This window comes from Octodon degus, unplaced genomic scaffold (genome assembly GCF_000260255.1).
Source record: "Octodon degus isolate 3935 unplaced genomic scaffold, OctDeg1.0 scaffold00066, whole genome shotgun sequence".
Taxonomy (NCBI): Eukaryota; Metazoa; Chordata; class Mammalia; order Rodentia; family Octodontidae; genus Octodon; species Octodon degus.
Genome location: NW_004524642.1, coordinates 6,431,218 through 6,457,582, shown reverse-complemented (window position 1 = coordinate 6,457,582; position 26,365 = coordinate 6,431,218).

The window sequence follows — 26,365 nt, the reverse complement described above, 5'->3', positions numbered from 1 at the left end:
GCCCAGGCATATATATATATATATGTATATATGCCTGGGCTATTCTGTTTTTTGTTTTTATTTTTGCAGAACCAGGGATTGAACTCAAGCCCTTGCGCTTACCAGGCAAGCACTTATTCTACTGAGCCATCTCCCCAGCCCCCCTGTGCTAGTCTGGGTGTAATATGTAAATGCAATTTGATGATTACTGATTCCTCTAGGATTCTATTAAGAAATACCACAGGGGGGCTGAGGAGATAGTTCAGTGGCACAAATGCCTGCCTGTTAAGTGTTAGGTCCTGAGTTCCATTGCTGGTATGAAAAACCCATATCAAAATAAACAAAAACAAAAACAAATAGCCCCCCTGCACACACACACACACACACACACACACACACACACACAAGATTCAACAGCAGAATTACAAAGCATATCATAGTACAAAACTAGGGCAAAAAAACTAACTTATTGGCAATTTTTCCAAATAACACGAATGGATATTTTAATAAGAAAAAAGTAAATGTTTACAAATCTATCTGTTTGCTTAAAACATTAGCTGGTAAATTGCTAATCAGTACCTTAGCCTTTTGCTCTGCCTTTTCCATCATGGATGCTTAAAAACATAATCTTAAATTGAAAAAAAATGAGATTGGATTCTGAAGAAAATGCTCAGCTGTAAATTACGACTTAATGATTGGGAATAGTAATGATTGGGAATAGTAACGGTGAGTCAAAAGAGCTGAAGCACTAAGATGTTTTTATCTCAGCCTAATGCCTATTTTCAGCTTTTAGAAAATCTCCAGGCACAAGCATAATGCAGTAACGCTACCTTGATTTAACATTATCTTCTAAAAACTTAGTGTAGCAGTTTTCAGGAAGTTACAGCAGAGAGAACAAGGCCCTGAGAAGATCCAGAACGGCTTACTTGACTCGGAACGCAAACATAGCTCTCATGGAAAACTGTATTATCATGTGGAGATTATGGAACAGATTGAGATCAGGCTTTTAGTCTGGGATCATTCTCATGATTTTACACTGAATAGGGATTTTAAATTTTAGTGTGCTATGACTCTGAAATTGCAATTTTCTATCTTGCCAAATTATTTCAAGGAGAAAAATAGTCCATGGCTACATATGAATACATACATTTAATTTTTGATCTAAGTTAAATATAATTATATTTCATTTATGGAATCAAATTCTTCTTTGGGACCCTTACAAAAGAAAAAGCCTACTGACATAATATTACTTATTTACTTTTTAAAGCAAGTTGGTAAGTTTGTAGTTATACCTCTTCTGGTACCTTCCTGAATGAATTAAAGAAATTGTACTACAATGATATCTGCATATCCGTGTGCATAACAGCACAACTGTAATAGGGAAATCTGGAATATAGCCTAATGCTCATAAACAAATGACTGGATAAAACAGTGTGATATACACACAGGGAAACAGTACTCAGACCAAGAGAAGAAACAAATGCCATGTCTTTTATTAGAAAGTAGAACGCTCCTTGGGTAGCATGTAATGGTAAAGGGAATGAATCCGACACAGAGAGTTAAATATCATATGGTACTCTTATATGAGGAAAAAGCAAAATGAAGAGTAAAGTACAAGATCAATAAAAGGAAATAGGGAGAGAGCTATTCGGAAAAAGAGAAGAGATGAAGGGATTGAAGAGGGGAGAGAGTGAAGCAGAGAATTGAGACATGTTTTACATATATATTCCTTCCTATGAGCAATGTAATAATTATGAAAAACAAACATGTACTAATACAAAATAAGAATAGATAAAAGGCCATAAACTATGGATAAAACTATCCATAAAAGATGGGTAGAGGGACGGGGCATTATAGGCAGGAGGGTTGGGAGAAATGGAAGAAAATCAGATTAAAAAAAAATCAGGCCTCCAAAATTCGAAGACCTAATCCAAACATGGGCTTCTGAGATGAATATATACTTCACAATTGAAGAGGTATAAATGGCAGATAAATATGTAGAAAATGTTCAATATCATTGGTCATTAAAAATGTTATATATATATGTGTCGACATGGTATACCAATAGCCCACGATGAATTTATTCATCACGTATCATACACATATGCTAACATTTTAAAAATAAAATCAAATATAAATTTAAAAGTTAGCTTTGACAACTGATAAGAAAACCTAAATACATGAGGCATACCTGACTGATGGCTAATCTAATCATCCAGCACTACAGACTGTGAGTGTGATATTGTAGGTCAATGTGTTTTATGAATTAACATTGTTTAGTGAAAAATAAAATAACTGAACTTCAAATGTACATCATTCTCTTTAAAGGTATTTGCTGGATTTTAGGTTTTGATGAGTTAAACATCTAGAAGTTAACATTTAAGGGTCATAACAGTTGTATCTGGGCAACTGATCTAGACAACAATCTAAAAGTCATCATTGTGTGATAGAATTCCTTTCAGCAGTGCAATCATTTTGAGAGTCATACTAAAATCATACTAAAATATTAGGCAATAAGTGACACAGCATCAATAGTTGGTGTTTCAAAACCTTCTGTTAGAATACAACTGCTCTACTGTTAAAGCATCCTTGGAAACTGCTGATACCTTGCGTGATCTTATGGAAGTCATAATAACATCACAATTATCTCCAACTAATAATCAATTTCATGCACGATCTTGTCTTCATTTTGAATCTGCCTAAACCCCAATGTGTGGGCTAGTTAAGACATGTTACTACTACGAATTAATTGAATTTTTCTCAGTTAATTATAACATTAGAGAAAGCAATTATAAAATTAATATTGGCCATATATGTGCATCATTTATTAATAAATTAAAAATAAATGAGATGATAAAATAGTTCATTTAAAATATGTTTCGTAGTTAGTTGACACTGCTAGAAAACATGTTCAGCAAAGGTACAGCATAAAATGAAAAAGTACAACAGCCGTTCAATAGAAGTACATGTTGAGAAAATAAATTGAAACGCATATATGTGGCAATGTTCATCAGACCTGGATTTTTATTTTCTCTGGTTCCTATTCTATTTCTTTTCTCACATTGTTTTACTTCTTTGAGTTACTTAGATTGCCACTAGTGTGAGGAACCACCAGAAAAACTTCACCATAGCAATTCCCTGGATTGAAAAGCATTTTCAATATCATTAATAGTAATTAAATTGTCCAATCAATATTTCAAATTCAGACTGTGGAAATATTCCATTGGCCAAAAGTTTTGAGATTCTAGTTTAATTGACTTTCCTTTTGGCAGTAAAGCATCATTTAAATTTTCAAAGAACTTCATGGAAGAACAGTGCTATGGTTTGGGTTTCTTGCAAGGGGAACAATACAGTACAGGACATATTTTTTTCCAAAGTAGATTATTGCACAGTCACTCAAAGAATCATGTACAAAGAATTCAAGACATCTGTCCATATTCTAAAGACCAAAGAACCCAGCTGAGGGTCTGCATCCCACAGTAGTGTCCTGCATGAGTCCAGCGGAAGACCTAGAACTCATAACAATGCCTCCCACAGGTCCAATTGGAGGCCTAGAGCCCAGGACAATGCCTCACACAGGTCCAATTCATGGATCTATGCTGTGTAGACCCAAAGGTCAGTGGTGGAAGCTAGGAATTCTATACCAGTGGGATGAAGGATCTGTGCTAGTAGGCTGAGGGATCTGAACTAAAGTCAGGATACAGAGCTCAAGATAAACACCAGAGCTCCCTCCAAAGTACCAGAGCCAACAGTGAGGTACTGAGCTCCTCCATCAACAAGGAAAGGTGAGTTCCCATCAGGAAAGCCAACATGACAAGCTTCTTTATGAGGCTGAGCACCATCTTGCCCTCTGGAGCCAGGAAGCAATGCTCAGGATGACGACCAGAGCTCCCCCAAAATGAACCACAACCATTCTCAGCAGCAACAAGGACCTGAGGTCCTCCTCAGAGAAGGAGAGCCAAGTTCACCAGGAAAGGCAGCATGACAAGGTCCCCAGCAGAATGTCCCAGGAGAGCCAGCAGCTTCCAGCAGTTTTAACATTTTTCCCAAGTAGCATCCCTAACAGCGTCTCCTCTTCTCCTCCAGTTCTGCCTCTTATGCTGCTAGCAGCAGTTCTCAGGTGGGCCTCCCACACTCAACACCACGATAGTTCAATTCAGCTGGATGCATCAAGTTGGACAACAGTCAGCAGTCCACTACATGTAGTATTCAAAGAATACTTTCTTTCTGCATTAAAGCAGTGGATTTATAATGAAATAGATTTTATGTATGATCAGAAAACTGAAATTGTGTCTTTACACTGTCATGTTCTACTTGTGTCATATTACACTCAGTTTTGTCACTTATCTGACAATAACAATGTTTTCTTGATAGTCTTATCCTATGAGACAGTGATAACAACTAGGTTAGAGAAGATTTTATTAAAAGCCACTGGGTATTTACTAATTATGTTAGGCCACACTGGGAGGGTGCTAAACAAGGGAATAAACACAGTCATTGGCATATTATGAAATAAGTACAGAAATGAACTATAATAATGCACTAGATTGTATTGCAACATAGTATACATTGTATACATTTAGTATAAACTTGGGTGAGGCTCTGACCCTCCCCTTGGTACATATTCTCCCTCCTTGAAGTAAAATGTTCCGTTTTATTAATGGTATGAGCTAAGAACTAAATATTATTTACTACTTGTTTTATATCAAGAGTATTACATCTCAAATGTGTACCAAACATTAAGACAATAACTGAAAATTCAAAAGTCTGTACATTTCCATATTAAAGTAAGGCAAATAAGTAAGCTGTAAGGGAGCTATAATATTTGAGAAAAATTTACAAAGTTTGTTTCATATGTTAGGTCTGGTCCAGTTTGTGATTTTATATTCCTAAAAGTCAAGAATTATTATTACATTTTAAACCATATCCTGTGAAATTGGTATTATCCTTTCTGGAAAATAATGATTCCTCAGTTTTGTTTTAGGCCCTTAAAGCCCAAGATATTTACTATCTGATGTTTCCTGAGTTTGAGTTATAGTAATGATTAAAATGAATAAAGATCTCATACTTTCTGAAGAAAAAGAGAAGTTAAATCCAAGTGAAAAAATGATGAGGTATTGGGAAGATAAGAAATGTGGATGATGTGTAGATGTTAGCTACTAGAAGTCATGGACATCATGTGTGTGTGTGAGAGAGAGAGAGAGAGAGAGAGAGAGAGAGAGAGAGAGAGAGAGAGAGAGAGAGCTGGCAGGAAATCAGCGAGAGTATTCACATGTAACAGTAGGAATAGGCACAGACTCTGCACTGAGAATAAGGACCAGCCTAGAAAACTACACGTAGCTCACGCAGCCTGGAGTGCAGGCCTGTTTCTAGCCAGCCTAGGGGATTTTATCTTGAGTCCAGTAGAATACTCTAGGGAGCAAAACAAGAATGAAACAATGATGATCTTGTTTGTGATTTGAAGGGGACATTCTAAAGACAATGAAAGGACATGTTGAACCAAGACTATGAAACTAGTACTATAAATGTGTACTCTATCTTAGAATTGTAAGAAGGCAAAGGCGGGACAGATACACAGAATAAAAAGACCAGAAATAACTATTTTGGAAACAAGGATTCTTCAGAGTCACACTCTATGACAGGAAAACAAGCTTCATGCAAATTTCAGACAGTAAGAGGCTTGCAGCTGGACTAGAGGACATGATCTTGTAATCCCAGCACTCGGGAGGCAGAGGCAGGGATTTGCTGGGAGTTGCAAGCCTGCCTGAGCTACAGAATGATTGTCTTTTTTTTTTTAAATGTATTTAGTACAGGTTCTACAAGTTCTCTACGTAGATCGGACTTGTAGTGATTCTCCTGTTTTCAGCCTCTCAAGCACTGGGTAACAGGCATGCACCACCTTGCCCAGTCTCAGTGGCCATCTCAACATGTCCCTGGGGTGGGGCCAGCACAGCAGAGAGTAGAGAGTTTAAAGGTGGATGATGCTTTCAAGAATTTGGCCTATTTAGGGAAGAAAGAGTTAACTAGGTCAGGGTTATATTCCTGTAATTATAATATACAGATAAAATAATTTCTTGTTTCATAAGATTATCCACAACATTATGTTAATGACATAAAACAGCTTGAATTATGCCTAATAAATCAGAAGAGCTAAGCTCATAAGAACTATTATTACCTTCTTGGATAACTTGTGAATCTTAAGTCTTGGATTATTCCCAGGTCCCAGAAAATGAGAAGAACATCTACCTGGAATCCTTACAGGGACATCTTTGTAAGAAAGTGCTAACACAGGCTGGTGCCCAATTAGTGCAGCTGTATACAAACATGCTGCAAGCCAGAAGCAGATGTGCTGAAAACACAGAAGCAAAGAACTTGCAACAGGGTGCTTGGTGTGGAAGGGCCCCGAGGGCAGGAAAGGGTCATTTGGAGCCCAAGCGCAGGGCAGGCTGAGCCACCCAGTCCAGGCAGAGGCTGAAAACAAGAGGATCACTAGGAGTCTGAGACACGTAGTTAGACTGCACCAAATGCATTCAAGAAACAAAACAAAATAAAACAACGGCAGGAAAGAAATGTTAGTGAAGATGCTAATTTCTTTTAAGTACATGAAGTTAAGTTTGTTTTTTAGAAATCAGGATGAGCTATAAGCAAAAAAATTGTCACTGAATCTTTGAGAGATTAATGAATAAAGGAAAATAGACAAGAGTATGATTTTTGAGTTTATTTTGAATTCAAAGCAACTAAGATTTAATTGCACAGCTTTTCTCAGCCACACTCTTTAAATGGATAAGTGAAAGGCTGTGGTTCACCAGCTTGGTTAGGAAGAAAGATCAGCTCTGGCAGACTGCTCCTTTACATTTAGCATGATATTTTTATTATGAGGAAATCAATATATCAAAGTGATCATCTTAAATTTGAGAGAAAATAGAATGAAGGAACTTGAGGAGGTTGAATTGAAAGATATTGAATCTTGGAAATAAAGAAGGAACTTGGTCCAGGGATAGACAACTGACAGTCAAGACGCCACTGGAATGATCACCTCCATTCTCCCTCTGACACGTTTTTAATTGAATTTATTTGAATTGATACATAAGAGCATGAAAAGTTGTACATATAGGTGGAGCTAATGTACATATTGCATAGTACATAAATCTGATTCAGTGTATCTGTTTTCTCATTTTTCATTTCTTTATGGTGAAAACTTTAGCCTGTTTCTCCCTCCTTGAAGTGTACAGTAAATTACTGTAGCCTGGAGTCCCAGGGCTGCTCCGCAGCACGCCAGGCCTCCCTTCCTCCGCCCACACAGCTGTAGCTTCACATCCATCTGTCATCTTGCCTCCACCCTGCTCTGCCTAGCCTCTCCCTGTCCTCCTCTGCTACCCACCACTGTATGCTCAATTTCATGAGGTCAGAATTTTTTAGAGTGTATGTATAAATGTGATTGTATGCTGTTTCTCTTTTGTTTCTATTTTCTTTCTCTTCATAATTTTCAGTTTAATCTATGTTATGGCAAATGACAGGATTTCAGTATTTTTAAGGCTCAACATATATATATATATATATATATATATATATTACCTATTCATCAGTTTGTGGGCAGTTGATTTGTTTTCATTTCTCAACTATTGTGAATAGTGTTGTAGTTAATAATGGAATGGAGATGTCTTTTTTGTCATACTGATTTAATTTCATTTTGAGAACACACATACGTATATATGCATATGTATATATATTCAATAATGGGATTGTTGGACTTTATGATAAATCCATTTTTAATTTTTTGAAAAAACTCCATGCTGTTTGCCAAACTGGCTTTCCTAATTTGTATACTGACTCATAATGTAGAAGCATTTGACTTCTCCATAAGTTAGAAAGAATTTTAGGGGCAGCTGTGGAAGTAAGAAGCTCATGTCCATAGGGAAAGCGGGGGCAGAGTGCACAGAGCAAGAGGCAGTGCCAACAGAGGAAGGAGCCACCCTGCGCTGGCGATGGATGAGCTTACAGTTAGGAGAAGATTAAATATAAGGGCAGAAATTATTAATTTCATGTATGTAAATTAAAATATGAAATGAATCAGCTCACTTGCAGATTGTGGAAAGGATTAGAACTGTTGAATTCCCTAGACTGTGATAGTGTTATTTGTAATTAGCATTTTCCATTTCATGCACTGGAAGGTAAAAGGATAACCGGTTGGACAAGGCGACGGCATTAGCGGGACTTTCGGGCATCTGAAGTGTCTGCTAGAATGGATGTAGAACATGCAAACTCCAGATCCCAGTTTGACCAAGTCTGGTTCACACACAGTTGAAAGAACCTTAATATTATAAATGTATGCATTTAATATATATAAGGCATTAATTAGAGCAGCTGACAACCTTATATTATATGAAATACAAAGTAATTTCTGAGACCTTTACTATCACCCTGTCCAAGGATAGTATCACCTACTGCTGACTGAATCTTACACAGGAAATAGAGTACTAAGGTGGACCACCAATTTTGGAGTCCAAATGCACTCAAGGTTAAATAATCTATCAAGTCTTGTGAATGTACTTGCAAACCCACCCTATATGTTGGTCATTTCATATATTGTATTTGCTTTTTAAATACAAGGAGTGCGCGCACGCGCGCACGTGTGCGTGTGTGTGTGTGTGTGTGTGTGTGTGTGTGCATGCGTGCGCTCAAGTGTGTGTGTTCATTGTCCACAAAGATTGCTAGAATTATAATTTTCCCCGTGTTTGGAGAAGAAATTCATCTAGAAAAGCCATTATGGGTTGCCTTATAAAACGATTCCTGAAATTGCTTACTTGTGGGTACCTGCCTGGAAAGTGAGCCCTTGCTTCTCTGCCAGAGCAGGGGAGAAGTGATAGTTAGGACCTTCTGTCCCGCCAGGAGCTAGTGTGTAAAGACAGGTTATATGGAGGGAAATCACAAGATTCCACTGCGAGGATGAATTCTCGTAGCATGCTGCCCCACGGACCCACAGGATGGAGTTGGTTCTCCGGTTATTCGTTCTATAGACATACGGTGGGGCTAGCAATTACATTTTTCTCCAAACTGTGTCTCCGAGCTAGGGGTTTAACTCTCCCCATGAGTTACACTGTTTTGATGAAATAGAAGAGAATTTCTACAGGAAACAATGCTTAGAAATACACAATGTCAGGCCATACCTACATCACAACACTCAGAAAGTACAACTTGGAGGGCTTCGGGTTCATTTGTCCATTGAGGTCAAGCCTAGTCTTGGATCCCTGGGGTCAAGTTACATGTATCAGCCATTTTTTGTTTTATTCCAACGCCTGGCATAACTCTTGATATCTTTAGGCAATAAATGATTGTCTTGTTAAATAATGTCATATATTAATTTACTAATTGTAACAAATTTATGCATGGCTTAATTTTAACTTGATCACAGTTATAAAGATCTTCTACCCAGGCATGGAGTGGATGCCTGTAGCTCTAGCACTTAGGAGGCTGAGACAGGAGCATCGTGTGAACTAGAGGCCAGCTTGGGCTGCCAAATGAGTTCAAGACCAGCCTCCACTACATAGTGAGACCCTATCTCTAAACAAAAATTTAAAAAAAGATTTCCCAGAATCTTTTGCAACTTGACATATATACTTATATATATTTGCATTCTTTACAGTACAATACAATTATATAGCTTCCAGTAAATATTATTTTGTGATAATATTTTTATTTTTAAAAATGTTCACTAATTGTGATTTTTATCAGCTAAAATCAGTATTTGAATTAATTTTGCATAGATGTCAATTTCTTAGTTTTGTAATTTATTAACCTTAATAGTTTTATTACTTTTATTTTGTAAACTAAAAGCTAAACAAACACTATTAATATAGTACTAAAACTCATGTTACAATATTATCTAAACTGTTTCTTTGTAAAAATTCAATATAATGGTGCATTAAATTACTTTATTCATTCATCCATTCAATAAATACTTCTTAAGAGCCTATTACATTTTAGAAATTGTTACATGAGATAGAAGTACAGAAATGAAATGTTACTACTTCATAATATCACCTGCAGTTTAAAGTTTATATTCTTTTTTATTTGCAGTTATTTTACTAAATATATTTTTCTAATTTTAACACTATTAGCAGTGAGTGTGTTCAATCTAATAGCAATATTTACAGGACTAATACCATACATATTCATTTCTAATATTCTGATATATATTCAAGTATATATATATATATATATATATATATATATGCATGTATATGTATATATATGAAACAAAATACCTAAAACTCCCAACTAAAAGAAGGAGAGGTTTATTACGCTGTGCTTCAGTTCACGTTGTCAGCCCATAGTGGCTGCCTGGCTCCCAGGCACGATGGCACCTCACAAAGGCAAATGTGTCATTGGGACTGGGTCCTGGTAAAATTTACATTCCCTTGAGGGCTATTTGCTGTCCAAATTATAAATAAACAATAAACTTTTGTTTTCTTCAATGTTTTCCTTTTTTTCTATTTGTTTTTCTCTAAATGAAACTTGGTGCTGTACATTTTTGATGATATTTCAGTTGAAGGTCACTTTGACGTCTAATTTTAATATATCTTCTGCGATTCCAGTCATTCAACTTAATTTAGGGCTATCTGAAAATAAATAAATAAATAAAACAGCTTAGCCGGGATTCTTCAGAGCCTGAGCTATCTGTTTTGCTAACGTGACCCACTTAAAAGCTCAGTTCGGTCTCACTGTCTCGCTGAGCATGTGTCCGTGTCTGCTGGAATTTTACCCCCACGGAGGAGCACTGACACGGGCTGGATGTAAGACCGACTAGCTCACAAGGCCTGCTGCTAAGGAATCAATAACAATTTGGAAATTATATGTTTGAGTTTCACTCTTTTATATTCTATGTCCTGTTCGCAGTAGGCTTTATTCAAACAACTAGATTTTAACAACGTGGAGCTGTCACAGCGCCCACCACCATGTCTTCAGCCTTTCAGTCCATATGTCACTTTGACCTATGACTTCTAGTTGTCCAACATTTTTTGCTTCAGCTCTAGCAAATAGTTGAAAAGCTTAAGATCTCAGTTGGACCACATCAGATTTCCAGAGCAGAGCTTCGACTTCTTGGCACCGGCCTTGTTTAGATCTTCTCATTTTCAGTCTCTGTCTTCCTCTGACTTGAAGTCCAACACCTGTTTCCTGCAGGGCAGTTGTATAAAGTGCTTTGCCCTGGGTTTGGCATACTGTTCATGCTTAATAAATGGTAGAAGTAGGTGGGTACTCTAGGTTTTAAAACACTTAACTAATTGATAGTTTGTGAGTTCTTTCAGTTCACTAGTAGACCTGAAGATTAAGGCAACGTGAAGCTAAGGTGTGTTTGAATTAGGAAAATTAGAAAACACATGGAGAACCCTGATGGGCTCATGAGTAGTCTAGAGTACATACAAGAAAGCACTGTTCTCTTACTATACAAGAAGCTTAACCAAATGGGAGTAACTATGGGCACAGTGATTAATCTGAAAGACACCCCCAAAATAGAAGTTAACACACCAAAAACAGAAGTGAGGAAGCTAACACACTTTTGAACAATTATACACTTTTTTGAAGAATATTATACAATATTCTCTAAGCTCATGAACGAGAGGAGAATTTATTTTCCTTGAATATGTTCATGTAAGCACCTTTACAAACAAATGCTCCAAAGTGTGCACTCGGACAGCTAGGGGATGGTGATATGGTTTATATAACTAAGCTTCACTTATATTTTCTATACCAATATTTCTATCAAAAGTGTTCTTTTATGTGTAAGTATTTAAATCGAAAGTATGTTTATAGTGACATACATTCAATGTGAATTTGAATCAAAAGGCACATTTTCTAGAAATCAAACATAATTATAAATATTTTGAACCACCTCTAGGGTCACAAGAAAATCAAGTGAGAGACATTGAAATTTCCCATATATAATTACGCTCACATGGGAGTAATCTGCCTGTTATCGTGCACTGGTGCTGCGGCCCTGGATATTCATCTTTAGGGCTTCAAGCGTGCCAGGCAAGCGCTGCACAACTAAGCAATGCTCCTGGTCCTCTTCTTCATGATCAACATCCCCAACTAGAGTGACAACCCGATTGTGAAAGATGATCTACACTTTTTACCTCAATAGCTAACTTTACATCAGCGTTTCACTGTAGGAATTGCCGTTCTACAGTTTAGACAGGTACATATTGAATTCACCCGTTAATATAATATCAAACAAAGCACTTGCAGTATCTAAAAATAATCCTTGTTCTACTTGATGGAACCTCATCATTTGCATCTAGCAAGTGCTTTTACCTTTTTTCTTTTTTCCATAGTACTGACTTCCTTAAATGCCAGCTAGTAGAAATTACACGGCATGCCAGCCATTCTCAAGTGTTTCTTTTACTTAAAAAGTAGATTTAAAATCCTTTTATGTCATTTTATGGCTTGATTATTCCTTTCTTTTTAAGAAAGAATAATATTCTATGTACTGAATACACCGTAGTCTATCTCTTCAACTACCGAAGGACATCTGTGCTGATTTCAAGTTTTACTAATTATGAGCAACGTGCTCAGAAAGATTTGTGTGGGAATTTTTGTGCACATACTTTAAAATCCGTTAAGTGAATAAAAATTAGTGTTATTATTGAATCATACAATAAGAATATGTTCAGTTTTGGGAGATGCTGCTAAACTCTATTCCAAACTTGGCATTCCCACAACGAATCCCATTAGAAATAAATGCCAGTTCCTGTTGGCCCATATTTGAACTACTTTTGGCTAGCATTTCGTGTCTGTGGTATAGATGTTGACCTCCGAAGAGCTGTTTTAGTTTGTATTTGCCCTGTGGCATCAGTGGTGGAGCGTATTTTTTCCAACTCGTTTTCCATCAAGAAACCTGATGTTTTATTTTAATGATTGTTGTATCCATAGCCTGCACCCTCTCAGGCTCACTGGATGAGGATTTCACCTCACCAGCACATTCCAGTTCACCACTTGTTAGATTAGACCCTTCTGATTTCTTTATTTCATAGAAATGCACCAGAGATCCCATAGGAATCTTTTCTTCTTTTACAGGGAGTTGCTAAGGATTCAGCTGGGACCTTCACACTAAGCTGCACCCTCAGCCCTTCTTATGTTTATTGTCTTTTATTTTGAGACAGAAACTTGTTAACTATCTGAGCTGCCTGGGCAGGGGGCAGATTTGTGAGCCTCCTGCCTTTGTCTCCCAGACAAAGGCAGAGTATTCAGACTTCAGACTTGTGTCATAAAGCTCTGTTCCTCTTAATTCTTACTGCATTTGTTTAATCAGTATTTCATTAATCACTATTTTGATTTGTGTGGTGTTTTTGGTTGGGCATTGTGGTGCAGACCTGCATCCAGGCACTCAGGAGCCTGGGGCAGGAAAATGGCATTGACTTCAGAGCCAGCCTCAGCTCCATAGCACACGCAAGGCCAGCCCAAAGCACATAATGAAACCTTGTCTTAAAAATAAGGCATTTATCCCCGGCACCACATACCGTGCCGGCCCAGCACCCAGGGGCGTGCTGAGACGGCGATTGAGTCTGGCCGTGGGGGCACACATCTGTAATTCTAGCCCTTGGAAGGGTGAAAACATGAGGATCACTAGGAGTCCAATTTGTGTAGTGAGACCCTGTAGACCCTGTACTAAATACATAAAAAAGGACATTTGATTTTTCTTGTAGGATTCTAAGTTTGCTTGCATAGTATATACAAGTATCAAATGTTATTTTCTCATAAATATGTAATTATTTATCTATAAGGATATATTTGAATTTTGATTATTCAAAATAAAATTAAATCAAAGAGAAAATTATGATTATAGAAAAACATATGCAAGCAGGCTCAGGGGCCAGGATTTTGATCCTGGGCCTGCCGTGCCAGACCTGTGCCCCGGTGTTCTGAGATGACAATTGAGATGGTGTGGGGGTGTGGGCCTATAATCCCAGTTTTTGGGAGTCCAATATAGTAGTAAGACCCTGAACACCTTGTAGACCCTTCCCTAAAATACAAAAAAAAAAAAGAAAGAAAAGAGAAAAATTTATGAATGTAATGAAAAATCCTCTATTACCTCATTTCACAAAGTATTGATAATTCTCATGGAATGTTGTACAATTCCTATACTCAAAATGATGTAATATTTTGCTATTTCTTCTGATCACATTTTTTGTCCATATTCTTTTAAAACAAATGATGAGGATGAGGATGAAATAGCACAATTGAAATCTTTAAATTCTTTTCTTAGATTATTTTATCATTATTATTTGGTTATTATTCTTTGAGCTTTTCCTTCCTTGTGACTCAGGAATGAATCCTTCATTTCTTGCTGAGTTACAGCCCAGCCTTTCTTTTCCTTTGTCTTTGGAGATAGCCTCTTGCTGCAGCAGAGTTGCCTCAGCTGGCTGCAAACATTTGTCCTCCTGGCTCAGCTCCCTGTAATCCCAAGGTTTGAGGATGTTTTAAATCACTAAATATGTGTTAAAATATCTCATTTACCTAAAGTCTTTGCATAGTATTATCACAACTGAATTATTTAATTATCTCTTATCTTAGGCTTTTTGATTGGTTTCCATTATTTCATTTTTGTGGAGCAGACAATATTGTGGTGAATATCTTTAAGAATAAGTGATTGTCTGCATCTTAGACATGTTTGACTCAAAGTCTGGCATTTGGAAACAATTCCATTTAATACTTTTCTGTCAATATAAACAAAGAAAAAACATGTATCTGTATTGATTCTTCCTTTTGGACTGTCATGGATTTTGTTTCTGTCTTCATAGTAAAACATAGGATTCTGTTAAGGGCTATAGAGTAAATTCCTAAAAAGAAGTGTGCAAAATTTTTGCAATTGGAAGAATTTTATTTTCAATCTTTGTTCTATTTTTGTTTCTATTTTTTATATTTTTGAGGCATGATCTTGCCATATAACCATACTGGCTTCAACTTTGTGGCTGTCTTCTGCCTCTGCATCCTGATTTCAGCTGTGTTCCACTATGCACGATTTTATTTTCAATCTGGTACGTAGAATGTACACCAAAATAGTTATTGGACACAGATAGATGTTTTATTTCATTTCTCAATGATTCTGACCATATTTGTAATACCTGCTCTTCATAAATAAAGAAATCAATGTATAATTTATGTTTAAAGACTTCAAATGCATTTTGAGAATCATATTTTAGAAAGGATAAGAAAAAAGTTCACATATAACTTATTAATGACTTGGTTTTACTTTAGCTGGCACTCTAGCCGAATGAGAATTAAATCACTATCTTCTCTGTAAGCTGAAAATAAATTCGCCTTTTTTATTTTACAATGTTAAGTAAAAGTGAAACAGTTAGGTAATTTACCAAAAGAAAAGAATGTTTTCATTATTTTAATTTCCCTAGCCCAATGATTGCTGCCAACGAGCAATTCCATTATGCAGTATGTTATATATTGTGGGCCACTTGATGGCCCCTAAAATTTTTATGTACTATCTGGAAAATCCTCCTGAATATTATACCAGTAAAGCGTATATATTAATAAGAGCAAAATAGTGATGCCATTTGCCATGCAGACATTTTCTCACTGAGCTGTTCATATATGTAGTTGATGGAGTGGGTGGTTAAAATAATTATCTTACTACCTGCATAGTATAAAGGCAAACAGGACCTATTTCATGTAAAACATTTTTTTTTATTTTTTTATTTTTTTTTCTTTTCAAAGTTCTATTGATAAAACATTTTTATAAATCAAATAATTATTTCATTTTAGTATGGTAATTTGGAAGTTATACCTAATGAAAGTCCATTAGCCAAATTGCTTACAGGCAATATACTTGAAGATTAAAATTCAAAATCTGTATGTTGTCTCTGTAAGAGTACTTTAGGGATAGTATGTTTTCTGTGGCTTTTATTTTATTCTTTCAAATACAGAAATGGGAAAACGAACAATAAGAAAATGTGTAAAGTTGTGTCTGAGTTGGAAAAAAATTACAGAAAAACATTTAATTGCTTTGTTTCTTAAACGAGATATTTTCATTTTAGTTATAGTTAAGAAATCTGATCAGTAAATGAAGTTATCACAACCAGAGTTAAGATGCATCGCTTCATTCTTACATCTCCTGTTCTTCAGAGCAAGAAATCCTTAACCTGTCTGAGTCTTCGACTTGTGTCTACAAAGTTAGTAGATGAATTCACATCCCACCAGATCCTGTCCTAAATCTAAAATTCTGCGGGTCTGCTTCACAGAAACATACTGCTGTATTAGAAAAGGCACTTAGGCTTAATAAATACATCACCAGGTGAGAAGTCTAGTCTTAATTCTCCCATTCAAAATTGTGATTAGAAGTCTCCGCCTGACCACCTTTGAATGATGGTGAGGTCCTATGCCTCGCTTTCTGTCTAATGCACATGATAATAAAATAAACAATTTGCTTCCCCCGAGAAAAAGACTAAAGAAACTATGTCAGTTCTATGCCAGGACATAGTACAACATTGCTCAATCATTTCTAAATTAATTTGGTTTATGACAGCTCATATTTTTAAACATTGCATATTGTTCTCTTTCAATGCACATAACTGATTCTCACATGTAATTAAGTATTTAATTTATTTTTCATGTCTTCTTTATTTTCTTCATTGGATTTTAATAGCCCTGTCTTTTAAATAACTCTCATAATCTTTATAATGATTAAAACTCTCAATTTTTAATATCTATTGACAAAGTGAATATTAACAGAAGCAATCTAATTCATAATGCTATTTAACTGATCATTTAGATTTATGGATCAATACACTTTTTACATAATGGTTAAAATTGTATATTTAATTAAAATTATTGTCAATTTTATAAATACAGATAAACACTATTTTAGTTGAATTTTCTTCCACACTTATGTTGATATTTAATGAAATCAACATCATAACATTCATAACTTTTTGTTGATTCTTATTTTAGGTGGAATATCTGAAATATTATCTATTGTGTCTTGCTTTCCTGATTAACTTGTTAAATATAAAACTCGTTTTTATTTTCTTTGTTAAGATTCTGGATTGTGATCGTGGTTGAAATTCTTAAATATGTTATTGCTATCCAATGGCCAGTAAAATATGTATAACTGTGCGCATCCAAAAGTCAGTCTTGAATGCCAGCACGTCCTTTGTAAACAGGTGCAGTGGTGGCAAAATACCCCAACACGGGTGAGAAATGGAGCAGGTTCACTTCAATGAGCCCAGAGGTCCTAGCAAGGAATGTGAGGGGATGGATCCCAGCACAGGATGGAGCTGACTGAAGCAAAAGACAGACTTTAAATCACATGAAACTGATAAAGTTGAGTAGGAGAAATGAGACAAGGAGCTAGTGAGCAGGAAGGACGGAGCTCAGCTGGGGACCTGACAGGCCGTCCTCATCCTGGCAGGAGAGCGAATTTTTAAAGCATTTCTTTCAACTGGCAAATTAACATGATGGGTATTAGAAAACACTAAGTAATTGAAAACAAATGTGTACAATTGTGCATCGTGGCTCACGCCTGTATTCCCAGCACTTGGGAACCTAAGTAAGTAAATGAATAAATAAGTGTACGAAGAGGCACAGACCTACTATAAGTCTAATATTATATTATTTATCTTTCATGTCTGCTGATTATAAGCAGTAATTTCATACATAAAGTAAAAGTAAGCATGTAAAAATTGACAAAACCAGCCCCATTGGGCTGGAAATCCAGTTTTCTGGTTTATTATATAGATACTTTAAGGATGTTTCTATGCAAAATTTAAAAAGTGACCTACTTTTTTTTTGTGATACCAGGGATTGAATTCAGGACCTTGCACTTAGCAGGCAAGCACTTATTTTACTGAGCTATCTCCCCAGCCCCATAAGAGAACTACGTGAGTCTTCTCACTCAGAGTTACATATTCCTAGTATATATTCTAGCCTGATACTCCTGGTGCTGGTATCTTTCTTTTCTCTTTATTGAATCATGAATTCATTTTCCTTATCTTTTTTTGGTCATAATAGTTATACCTGCATACTGAGAACTCTCTCCTCTCTACACAATGACCATTAAAATGATTCATGGTATTCTGTATTTACATACAACTTGACCGAATATATTAGACTGGGTCCCTATAGAATATCAAAGTATATCCTGCAAGCTGTCAAGTGCATCAATTTATATATTACCAGCTGCATCGACATATTAATAAGGGAATTAAATACTTCCCTTTTCCTTAGTGAATGTGAGGCAGTAGCACATGAAAGGAGGTAATAACTAAGGCTAACATAGAAAAATGTGAAATAATAGCCCCACAACCTTAAAATAGGCTTCTACACATATATGTGCACACCTACTCCTTGTTTATTTGATTTTTAAAAAACGATTTGTTAGCTACAGAACAATCAAATATGTTTATTATTAACTTGCAGTTCAAATGTTGACCTAAGTTAGGAGTCTGGGGTGTGAGATTTCCTTCTGTTGTGCTGTCCTCAAATACTAGATGCGTGTACTGTAGAAGTGGCATAAGCACATATTTATTAAGAATGTCAGAGACATACAGCAACCTGTACAATACTTTGAAGAGACAGTTCAAGTGGAAATAAGAAAAGTAACAAAAATTGTTCAGAAATTGTTACCCTATCAGGCACTGCATGAATAAAGGCAAAAATATGATTGTCAATTAGTAAGAGTATGTGTTGAGCATCCCTTAATAATTCAGTTTATATTTGATTCACAAAATTGAGACATACGTTAAAACACTAAGAAACCTTTAAATTCATATCATGAAGCATAGCATTGCATAAGTTATTTTAGTCAATCTTATATATAATTAACCCCACAACTTTAAGTAAACAAAATACATGTAATGTTTAACCAGCTGCATTAAAGTAATTGCTCTTAGGTTTATTTAAACCAAAATTGATTTCTTAGATATTTCAAAGAGGGAGCATCAGGCTCTCTGTCATAGTGATATGAAGTTGTTTGCAATTAATTTATAAATTGTTCAGAAAATTTAAATTACACATATCACAAATGTGATGTAACTATATCCATAAAATAAATGACGACGTTATTTACTAAATCAGAGCTGTGGAACAAATTACAGGAGAATAAAACTTATCAAACTAGTACTTTAATTTAATAATTCTTTAAATCTCTGTGGTATACCTTCAGTATTGCCTTTAGGCTGCACCCATTTCTCGGTAATGATCAACAGTCAAACTCCTGAAAAAGAGTTCCTTTCCTTTGCCTCGCTCTGCAGTCTGTGCTCCTACTGACGTGTTAGCTGTCCGCATGGCTTCACTCTGGATTGTGTGAAGATCGCCAGCGCCTGTGCTCAGTGAAGTCCACCTTCACGTTGCTCACGTCTTCTTTCACACGTTCTGCGAGCTGCCGTATAGTTCTGACACAGGCCATCACCCCCTCCCCTCCACGATTCTGACACAGGCCATCACCCCCTCCCCTCCACGATTCTGACACAGGCCATCACCCCCTCCCCTCCACGATTCTGACACAGGCCATCACTCCCTCCCCTCCACGAAAACTTCTGCATTGGCTTTTGCCAGACGAATTGGCCACTTCCTAAGGGTCTCTTTGCTTTTTCCTTATCATAAATTTGTGACACTGAAGCCTTCCATGTGTGTGCTTGGATGTTTTCATAATCTCTTGGCGATGTCTTCAGACCTCACAGCTTTAAAAGTTAGCTGTAGACTAATGACGCCCAATAATATATCTCCTGTTTAGACCATTCCTTTACTGTCTATTCGTCTTCTACCTGTGCATGTCTAGTAAGTATGGGGTTATCAAATGTAAAAGCTTGTTCCTGGTCCTTTATCCCCTATTTTTCTATATTCCTACACATTGTGTGTGTAGTTGCTTCACTTTAACTGCCTAGTTGGCTGAAGTAAACTCCTGGCACCATTCCCAACTTCTCTTTCTCATCTTATACCCACCCAATGAATACATCTCATTGGCTCTATTTGAAATATACCAGGCCAGCTCAATAGTTGAACAGATTAAAGTGCCTGCAAGCGGGCGCAGAGGTCAAGGGTTTGATCCTTGGGCATGCCATGCCAGTCCCGCCCCCAGAGTACGCTGAAACTGCCCCTGAGCCTGGGCGTGGTGGTGTGAGCCTGTAATCCCAGCTCTTGAGAGGCTGTAAACAGGAGGATGACCACGAGTCCGATCTAGTAACGAGACCCTGGACACCCTGTAGACCCTTCCCTAAAATAAAAAAATTTTAAAAATAAATTAAATTGCATTGAACATGTGCAAACCATGCCCTTTTTCTCCACAGTACCACTGTGTCCTTTGTGGTTTACTAATAAAAATATTTAGGAAACTTCTAGCTGCCGAAAATCAGTTCTAAGTACAGTAACTAAAGTGATTACTAGTGTAATGCTAGTGGATTTGTAGTGCCTTATCATTTCTATTCAATAAAATAAACCTAACGGAAGCATCAGAATCAGATCTATTAGCTGTTTGAGTGTATCTCCTGTAACCCTCCTATACCAGCTCGGTAACTTCTAGCTCCATTGCCCTCGTGGCCCTGCCTTCACATCCACATTCTCGAACACTCCCGCGACACAGTGCCTGAAGATTTTCATGCTTTATGTTTAGATGTTGCTCTGTCACATATCACATAAATCATTCTCTTAACCATTTCAAATTAAGTCCTTCTAAAATAGTTTCTATGACCATTTCACCTCACATTGCTGACCCCAAACATCTTTCTAAGTGCTCTTATTCTTCTCTTTGGCTGGATTTTTTCATGGTATCTTTTGTACACAGTATATAATTGACTCCTTTTTTGTATGTGCGTAATATTGATCTCCTATTTATCAAAAATAATTTCTACAAATATTAGATTTCTATCAGACTGTCTCCTGCCATATTGAACATCTTGAACAGGTTCTTAATTAGTTAAATTAACTAAATGATTTAAGGGGCCAGGGAGGAAAGCATATATACTGTCCTGTCCTTAGGACATTAGAGTCTCATTATAAAGATATTCTTCTCTCGTTCCTGGATAATCTACATGAGTAAATGTAATTGGTTTCTAATGTCCAGAGCATAAAATGTGTTCAGTTTGTTGTCAGTATTACAATTCCCAATCCAGAACCAATGTCATCTGTAGTATTGTAACCTACACTAAATGAGTATGTATACTGTGGTGTGGTCCCAGTAACACGCTAAACACACCAGAATATTTTCTGATATTTTCACTTCATTGATGAGTGAAATGAAACCTAGGAAATTTCAGTGACTTGCCTGAGGAAACAGAGCAGTGCACTGCAAAGTTAAAACTGCAAATGTGGATCGGCTTGCATGGAGGGCCTGCAGTTTCTCACTGGAGTAAACTAGCTTCCCATCAAAGTTTGGTTCAGAATATTTAAATGTGCTAATAATATATCACACATCATCATACATTTCAATTTGAATTGGCACTGCATAAACTAAGCCACCAAAGTGAATTGTTATTCAATAAAGTTCTTAAAACCTACCATCTCAAGGTATTTTAATGCAAATGGACAGAAATTCAAAGAGATAATTACTCTGCATTTTGGTTACTTCTAGGATATAAGTGTGAACATATGGAATAAAAGAACAGATTACTTCCTTAGAAAAGATAACAGCTTGTGATTACAAAAGATTTAGATAAAAGGAAACAAGTTTTTGAAGCAGTATAAAACATAGAATTGCATGAAATATGCTACATTTTTAATGTACAACATTGTTACTACACGTAGGTATATCTTCAGAAGTACTGAACACATGCTAACCTTTTACATATAGCTCTCTAATATTTTAGTGCAATATTTTCAAATGTGGTCTTTACATATTGTGTAGTCATTATTATTATTTTTATTGCTTCTTTTCCATTTCGACCTGTGTTGTAGTTGTTTGATACTTAATTTTTCACACACTTTTAATTCATTGATAATGAAAGAATAGGGAAATAATGATAAAATATGTTATTTAATGATGTACAATAAAGGTTTAATCAGAGCAAGAGGCATTAATTTAGTGAAAAATTTATAGAATGTAATATATTCAGCAAAGTGTACGAGGACATAAAAATGCATCAGCGCTGTAATTTCGGAGTATTACTGATGTCTGAGAAGGGTCATGGTCACTAGAACCTTTCCAAATGACAAGTTCCTTTGATTTCAGAACAATCTTTCTTGTACCATCATTTAACCACTGACTCAGGCAGAAAGTTAAACATTTGCTCTGCTTTTCAGCTCTTCCTATGTGAAAATGAATGACTGTTTGAAGATAAGGATGAAATGATTATTAGAATATTTTATGAAAGGCTTTCAATGCCTCTTCACTACTGTGTTTATACATCGCTTCTGGCAACTAAATATCTAAATGACTTAAGCGTAATATATGTTTTATCCATTTCATAGCTGTAGTACAAGTAGTAATAAAACTTGGAACCATGCCTTGGGTTCAATTGTTTTTTTAAATTGCTATGTTGGCCCAAGAAGAGTAGCTCTGTGATTTAAGGGAAAAGTGTCAAATCCTGGGGACAAGTGTTATCAAACAAAAACTCTACTTCATCCTTAAAAATATTGAGATAACTGCGAGGAGAAAAATTGGATGTGACACATTTACAGAATGTTTTAAAGTCTAGGTTGTATGGTAATAACAATAAGCTTCTCTTTTGGAGGGTTAACAACCTAAGTTTGCAGGCCAAAAATTAGAGAAAAAGGAGGGCCACAAGGAAAGCCAACATTTTAGCCCAGGCCTTCCAAGGTCAATTAAGACTCAAGACATATGAGAACTTGTACTGTAACATCATGTACGTCAGTAGTGTCCCAATTTTTCTGGTCAAGGAGATTATGGGGCCAAAGAGGAAAAGGACCGATGATGCAGAATGTGCCTAAGGAGAGTCCCATGGAGAGAAAACATGCTTCACAGAGAGCACATTGGCCAAGCAATGGCTGTAACTCATGCACATGGCTGACACTGACAAAGGTTCTACAATCTGAGGTACAGGATCTCAGGATAAATCCTGAGGGGATTTCACTGACCTTCTCAGATCCAAAAGCTACAATTCTTGTTACATAGGTCTTGCTTTATCTTCGTCTTAACCATTCAGCACAAAAGTATAAAAATGAAGTGTAAGAAGTAAAGCCATGTTGTTATGTTGATCTGTAGGGGACTCAGGTCAACAATTTCTGACATTGCCAGTTAAGCGGAAGACCCAATATACTATTATGGACTACTGGACTATTTTGGAATATTTTGCTGAGTTCACACACCTATAATATTTAAATAATGAAACTAAACAAAATAAGGGGAGGGCTGGGGAGATGGCTCAGTAGGATAAGCGCTTGCCTGGCAAGCGCAAGGGCCTGAGTTCAATCCCCGTTCTGCAAAAAAAAAAAAAAAAAAAAAGGGGGATACAGATGGCCATTTTGTGTCTGAGTATTCAAAATAGGATAGATATATAGCTACATTCTCTTAATTCAATGAATAGTGGGATTTGTTCTAATACTGTTTGTAAATAGGATAACATGTCTGCATCTTGTATAGCAAATAACCACTAGGAAGACAGTATGCAATGTGTTAACTATTGAAACTGTCCTACCAATTTGATTTGAAACTGTTGCATTGCTATTTGTTTCTCAATAAAATTATGGAAAAAACTTAAAGTCAGTGGTTGACATTTACATTTTGATAATATACACTGAGATTATGTGACTGCAATGTTCATTCTATTCTAAGTTATTGATTTTAGATTCCTCTCAGTATTTCTGTTTTTATTAAGATTTATATTTAATTTGCTTTTAAAATTGTTTTAAAAAATGGTTGCATTGTTAAATCATAAAATTTCACTTCTTACATATATAGTAATAGCTTCTGCAACCTACATGAGGAATGATAAAGCAGTTCTTACCCTTCACTTCATTTGTCTTGTTTCCTCAAGATTCTATTCTGTCTACACCACAAGTTGTGACAAAAAACATTGCTTAAGCATTTATATTTTGCAAAGTGCTCATGGAATTGTTATTACCTATATGCCCCTATGCTGTGACGAAGCAAATGACCTGCAGCAGAACATCAGGGGCTGTTATTCTCAATCACGAATGTTTCTGACTCAAGAATTTCAAGTCTTTTAAACGTTGTGTTTAAAGAGATAAGACAAATGTATCGTGCTTCTATGGTTTCTATGAAATGCTAATCAAGACAAAATAAAAATAGTAATTATGCTTTGGCCAATATATTTGACAATATAATGGTTCTTATTTCTATTTAGTTCACTCTAATAAAATCTTCCTTGGATATCCTGAATCTTTCTGCATGTCAGGCATCATATAAAAGAAAAGACAACAACATAAAGCAACAATAAACATCAGATAATTACTTAATTGTACAATATCCTAGCAAATATATTTAATGTGATTTTTACATATAATTTACATTCTATTAACTCTACCGGACTATGTGATTATGGATGTGTACTGTTTCCATCATGTTTGCATCTTCAAGATTCTAAGAAATAGTAGGAATATTCAATACAAAATGGTTTTGTAAGAGTGTGTACAGCACAGCCAAAGCTAGGAAAATTACTTTTGAACTCTCTGTCTTTCTCTCTGTCTCTCTTTCTCTCTGTCTCTCTTTCTCTCTCTCTCTCTCTCTCTCTCTCTCTCTCTCTCTCTCTCTCTCTCTCTCTCTCTCTCTCTCTATATATATATATATATATATGTACACATATATGTGCATATATAATGTCATGTATTCATTCATGAATTTAGTATTTATTTATTTATTTATTTGGTACTGAGTCTCACTATGCAGCTCAGACACATAGTGATCTTCCTGTCTCAGCCTCCCAAGGCTGGGATTACAGGCCTGCACCACCACACCCTACATGGCATGTGGTGCCAGGGACCAAAGCCAGGTCCTTACATTTGCCAGGCAGGCACTTAGAGCATAGAGCTATCTCTCCAGCCCTCACTCTTGTCCTTAAGTGGGACTTGGTACCTTGTCAATCTCATTAATCATTTAATCCACAAAGGCACTATTTGCTGTATCCACAAAGGGAGGAGGTTAAACTGAGGGCTCCTCTGATTTTTCAATGATAAAAAAAAATCTGTGACTCCTTTATTCTATTATTTCATTTTTGTAAAGACCTCACCATCTTATGCTACAATTTTTCATGAGTGCTAGAGTTTGCCATTAAGAAGTAAAGGTGTTCTGTTCAAAATGGATTACAAAAATGTCCCAGGAGATAAAATTGGTCCTTGAAGATCTGGATAAAGATGTCTATGAAAAGACAAAGGCCAAGCTCTCCCAGTGAAGTAGCTCATCCAGTGGGAGAATCCGCTCATTTGCCAGGGTAAGGCACGCTCGTGTAAATTATCTAAGTTTCAGAAAAGGCTGCACTGCCATTGTTACCAATTTGGGAAAAATTAACTGCCCTGAGTGTGAAGTAGCTTTAAATACATAATAGAAGCCTGATACTAAAAACTACTCAGAAAATCTTGACATATCATACCTTCCTGTAAATATAACATGCATTTTTCTTTTCATTTTTCTTCTATTTTCAATTCCCCCTGAGCACATAAAAAGTACTGAAATAGGCACTCCAAACATTACAATTATACAAAATATTGACTAAAGTATATTTATATTAATAATTAATGTTTCCTAAGACTATCAAAAGGTTAAGAGAACTTTATACATCAAGTAGCATGCGTATCTCATCTTACAGATAGTGGAAAATGAAGGGAGATGGATAAAACTAGTTGACTACAGCTATCATTCGGGGACAGCAGAGCTGATAGGCTTTTTGTCCCAGTTCAGTGATGTCACGACATCGCAGCCCACCTCACCCTTCATACAGATTGGTTCCAGAGAATTAATTTTCAAGTGTATATTTGTTTTCTGGATGACAGATGAAAGGGTTTAGGCTGTCAGACAAGGTTGGGAAACAGGTAAATAGAACAGGACTATGAAGTTCTTCCCAGCAAAATAAATGAGCTGCTTCCCTCATTCCTTGGAAGGGCTGAAGGATTAATGTTTCTATTTCAGAGAAACCCAATCAAGGAGGAAGTATCCTGTTAGCTAGAGGGTGGACCTTAGCAATTTGGGCTGCATGATGCAGGAGACAGAGTAAAGTTTGTCTTCACATATGTAATAGCTTAATTTGCCTGTCCTATAAATACATTTCAGGAAATAACTGAGAATAAATATGTTGACATATCTGCTTTTCCAGGGCAAAATTAATTTATTTGATTATATCTACTACAATAGTGTACAGAAACAGAGACACCTACATACAAATGCATAATTATGCACCTACAAATATTTAAGTTTAAATTTTTAAATTACAGAATATTCTGTTGAAAACTAGATAAGTTGAGAATGTTTTCT